At 55.7% G+C, this 5,000-nt stretch overlaps 1 protein-coding gene across 12 annotated transcripts in view; it reads right to left on the bottom strand.

The window, feature by feature from the left end:
- RHBDF1 (rhomboid 5 homolog 1) overlaps positions 1-5,000 on the bottom strand; it is a 155,502-nt gene that overhangs the window by 42,496 nt on the left and 108,006 nt on the right. The window lies entirely within an intron of this gene.

The following is a 5,000-nucleotide window of genomic DNA, read 5'->3' as shown; positions in this document are numbered from 1 at the left end:
AGGGGCACGAAGGCAGGCGCAGCTACGCTGACATCGCGGCTTGCCTGCCATCGCGCAACGAGGGCGCGGGTAAGACCCTTCGGTCTCGTGGACAGAGCCGCTCATCCAGGTTCCACGTACATTTGGTCCACGGACCTGTCTGCCACCCTTGCCTTTGAGGGTGGCTTTTCTTTGCTTTTGTGTAAGTGCATGTGGTGACCCCGTCTTGTAAGTAAACCTGTTTAAGTAATTGTGTGAATAAATATTCGGTTGTAACTCTGCCTTTGCTTGCTTTCACTGTGTACGTGCATGATTTACTGTATGGCTGTAAAATAGTGCTTGTCTGAGTGTGCAATAAATGTGCTTGTTGAACTGTTCCCCGTTTCGTTGCATCCTTTCCCTTGTTTGAAAGTTCCATCTTGCATCACGGAAGGAATTGGTAGGAGGGGTGTAAGCACCCGGTAAATAATCACGTCTTTCGGGGCCGGCGATAACACCGCTCGGTTATCACTGAAGCACGGAACGGACCACTTAAGCGGTTTGTGTCCGAGGCCGGCCAGCGGCGAGGTACGATCGCCCGGTTAACTACTCGCGCAGGTACTTAGGTAGGTCGAGTTTGGCGAACAAACCTATCCTGCGCGGGTGGCCGATTGGCACGATTGTGATGTGGTCGAAAGACCCACCCGTGACTTGCTCCTGGCGGTAGTTCCAAGGAGGGTCACGACTGAATTGTCCGTTCCGGTGGGTGACGCGGTCGCGATTCGAGTTACGTGGCCGATCACACGCCGGGCGGGCCAGAATTCGTAACACTGGTGTACAAGAGTGTGGGATTCAAATCCACCTTGGTCTCCAACTAAATTTACGGGGATCGGACCAGGGGTGTGCGAAGCAACCCCCCCCCCCCGTTTCCCCCAAATTACGAGCAAGCCAAAGTAATTCCTTTCCGAGAAATAAGATGGAGTTTCAAGGCGAACGGGAGCCGGGGGTATTAGGAATGGATGTAGAATTAGTAGAATCCATGGTCCAGGATGAAATCCCCGAGCAGGAAATGCTTAATGTGCAGGAGCAACCCCCCCCCCAACTGAACCCAGAGCCCAAAATGGGCGCGGCAGTGGCCGCAGCGTATGACACCTCCCCTCCCCCTCTTCGCCAAAAACCCCTGATCCTTGTCGAACCGAGTGCACTCGATATGATTCTGCAGGCAATGAAAGCGAATGGAAAATAAAATAGATGAAATGAGTAAAAAATGGATGCGCACATGAAATAAATACGGGGTGAGATGCAGCAAATAGGCCAAGGCCTGCAGGCAGGCATGATGGCATTTGCGTGCAGCGAAACGTGGACAACGGTGTGCAAAATGGCGGCACCACGTGGTGATACGATTGAGCCGATGGGGGAGGGTGCGAATTGTGTCGGCCCCGCAATGGAGACAGGTGAAGACAAATTAATTCGGGGGACGTGTTGGGCGAGAAGCGTAAAGGTGACGGAGAAAGTGACGGTGACACAGAGGGAAAAAGTAAATGCGGTGACTGCGACGTGTAAGAGACATATGGAGACGACAGAGATAATAAAGGAGATAAAATGTATAGAGACTCGGGAGATAGAAAAAATAGAGGAGAGATTACACGATAAAGATGGGGTGAAAGACGAGCACACACACAGGGAGTTAGCGAGGCTTAATGGGGGCGAGCTGGCGGACTGTGTCGTGACCCGGTGCGAGCAGCTGGATAGCCTCCTTCGGGAACGAGGGGAGGAAGTATGCCCCCTTGAAGCGGTTCACGACCAGGTGGGTCCGGTCAAGCTTCACGGAGTTGAGGGGGCGAGTGCTGCTGACGGGTGCACGGAGAGCTTGGGGGGTATAAAGGCCCCGGAAAACTTAGAGGTGACGCGAATCCCCAGCGTGATTGTCCCGGTGTGTGTGGTGTCGAGGTGTGTGTTTACGAGTGTGGCGAAATGCGTGCTGCAACGCACGCATAGCGCGGGTGAAAGGCGTTGTGTGAGAGGAACCACGAGCGTAAGTGAAAAGGTTTGTGTGGATGGGACCCCGTGTATGGATGAGACCCCGGATATGAGTGACACCGTGTGTGGAAGAAACCCCACGTGTGAGTGGTGTGGTGGCAAGTGTGCCGAAGTGCATGCTTCCCAGCACACCGTGTGAGTGAAACACCGCGTGTGAGTATCACCGCGTGTGTGAGTAGAAGGGTGTGTGTGAGGTCGCTGTGTGCAAGGGAGATGACGGTGGGCATGCGCGAACATGCAGCCGTGTCTCCCAGTGTGAGTGTAATGGCGTGGTGTGTGAGTCTCGTGACACACAGGAGTGCGTGTGTGGAATGGAGCTTGAGCGCGAGAGTGCGACAGACGACGGCGACAGATGGACAAGGGCCGGGTAGCGCCGTAGCTATTTTGAGCACCGCGCCGGGTTTACCCAGCGGCGAGCGCGAGGTTCGGGCCATGCAGCGCACGAGGCCGCCGCGTGCGCGCTTGCGGGAGTGAAACCCGGTCCGTAAACACCAGCGGTGGATGTTGCCGATCCCGCGGACGGACAAAAGGTGGGCTGGTAATGGATTTGGACCGGACGGGTTCTCCACACGGGCGTGTGTGTGAAGCTCCGATGGGCAGAGCACATGTGTTCGTGTGGGGAACCCCTCGAAACGCGAGGCTTGTTTTTTTGATGCGCAGGGTGACGTCATGGCTGCACGTGGGGTTGGAATCTGGCAGGAGGGGTATCCCTGCCGGATGGTACCGTCCAAGGAGGGACGAGGTGCGCCAAGCGCGAACAGCTGTCATGACGTCACGGGGAAAGAGCGCCGGTTGCAAGTTGCCGCGCTGGTGCTGCACATAGAAAAAAAAAAAGTAAGCCTCGCTTCGGGTGAACAGGATTCCCAGGCAGGGGGTGGAAGACCCCCTTTGCCAGGGCACAGGACACAACTAGTTAGGGGGAAGGGTTAGTGATAGCTAGACCGGCTTCATGGGGCAGGGATAAGTCCTCATGGAGCCCGTGGAATGGATTAGTTAAAGGGATTTTAGTTGACATTTAGGTTGGAAAAATGGGATATTTGAAGACAATGACAGACTGTGAGTGTGTAGTGGGGATGTAGCTTAGCTACGGAGAGTTAAATGGAACGTGCTATAGGTTAAGGGACGACGAGGGAGCACGAGGTAGTTAGGGGATGTAGTGAGCAGGATGGCAGGATTCAGCGATGTGCGAGTTGAGAAGTGTGGAAAGGAAAATGTACTCGTTGAATGGGTGAGGCCAGCGGGTCTGAGTGAATGGAGTGATTGTGGAATGCATGGTGCGATGAGTGATTGGGGGGGAGAAGTGATTCCTGCCCAAGGGACCCCGGGGTCAGAATAATGTGAGTTAGTGGGTTAGTCAAATTGACAAAAATGGAGGTCGTGTTGTTGTTGGTGGGAAAGTAGGCAAGATACCCGCTTGGAGGAGTGCAGGAGCCCTGTTGACGGGCTGGGAGCGTGGCTACGAACGGTGAGTATCGCTGAGTGGGTACCCCGGGCATCGGGCGAGTCGGCCGTGGTAGGCCAAGGGCCATTGGGGGCCGGGATAGCGGAGTGGGCACGGGTGCGCCCGCATGAAGCAGGGGCCCGGGGCGCCATAGGCCGCGTGGGCAGTGCATGGGCACGGGTGACCCTCGGAAAGGGACCTGGGGCACCAGCCTGCCACGTGAGCATTGAGGGGGAGTTGCCAGGGAGGGCACTCCCCAGTGTTTAGGGAGCTGGTCGGCTCGGAGGCGGTGTGGTGCCCGGGGGTGCCATCGTTTGGGAATCGGCAGAGAGGAGTTCCTGCCAAGGGAGCCACGCGTCCCAGCCGTGATACCGCGTGAGGGCACGGGTGGAAAACTTGAGGACATGGCCCAGAATTTGTGAGGACACCAACACAGGCGACGGGAATCTGGGTTGTTAGAACCAATAGTTTAAGCGAGAGGCGCTTGTTGAAAGCCCCGGGGTAGTTTAAAAGTTAAATGGTTAGGGTAGATTAGGAAGTGTACCCCTCTGCACCATCCATCCCTACGCTCTCGTTGTGGGCCGCTGGACCCAGTTTGGGTAAAGATCGCTGAACTCCGAGGAGGCCATCCTGAGGCTTGAGTTGGGCCTTGACACAGGACGCTAGCTCTCCCTTATTCCCCTCCAGGAAGGGAACGTAGGAGTTGGGAGTAGGCTTGGAGACAATAGGTTAGTGCGTTAGTCGAACAAGGACCATAAAGGGGGTTAGGAGATGAAATTATAGTGGGGGAAGTAAAAATAAAAATAAAAACAAAAAAAATAAGTTGGGGCTCAATTGGGTTTTGACAAATTGATGGAGTGGGTTTGGACGGAGACAGGCAAAGGCGATAGGTTGGGAGGGAGACGGTTAGGTATGTCCGAGCCCGCCTTCTGAGTGGACAGCACCACCGCACTCCCTCCACCAACCTCCACTGAAAGGCAAAGGCTGGCCAACTTCATCGGCTGGCTGTGTTACTGCAAGGCCTGTGTCGGCCGGATCGTCTGCTGGTGTTTGCTGCAAGGCCTGTGCCGGCCGATCGTCTGCCGGCTGTTTTGCTTCAAGGCCTGTGCCGGTCGATCATCTGCCGGCTGTTTGCTACAGCGGCCTTGTCATGCCATGCCTTGCCTGTTCACCTTTGCCATGCCATGCCTACAGCCCACATTCATTTTGCCCCGTTCTGTTCTGCATTTCCCCTCCCCTTGTTCATTGCCATGTGCGCCAGGATCGTCGCGCAGTTTGCGAGGACTGCCCTGTTGGCAGCTACAACACGGGCCTGCAGTGGCGGCCCGTGCACAGTGTTGTATCCATCCATCCATCCGTTGTGTTCATGGCGTGTGCTGCTTGAGCCAGCACGGAGACTGTGTTGCGCAGCTCATGCGCCGTTGTGTTCACTGCGTCCATTTTAAAAGGGGGGAGGTCCCGGACTGCGTGTGAGCAGCCGGCCACGTTCCCTGTCACCTGCATTGCATGAGCCAGAGACTGTGTGCGAGCAGCCTGGCTCCCTGCTAACTTTTTCTCTTTG

The sequence above is a fragment of the Eptatretus burgeri genome, chromosome 6 (genome assembly GCF_056783735.1).
Source record: "Eptatretus burgeri isolate ZD-2024b chromosome 6, Ebu_testis_v1, whole genome shotgun sequence".
Taxonomy (NCBI): domain Eukaryota; kingdom Metazoa; phylum Chordata; class Myxini; order Myxiniformes; family Myxinidae; genus Eptatretus; species Eptatretus burgeri.
The sequence above is the reverse complement of the archived record's forward strand: the minus strand, read 5'-3'. Positions and strand labels throughout refer to the sequence as shown.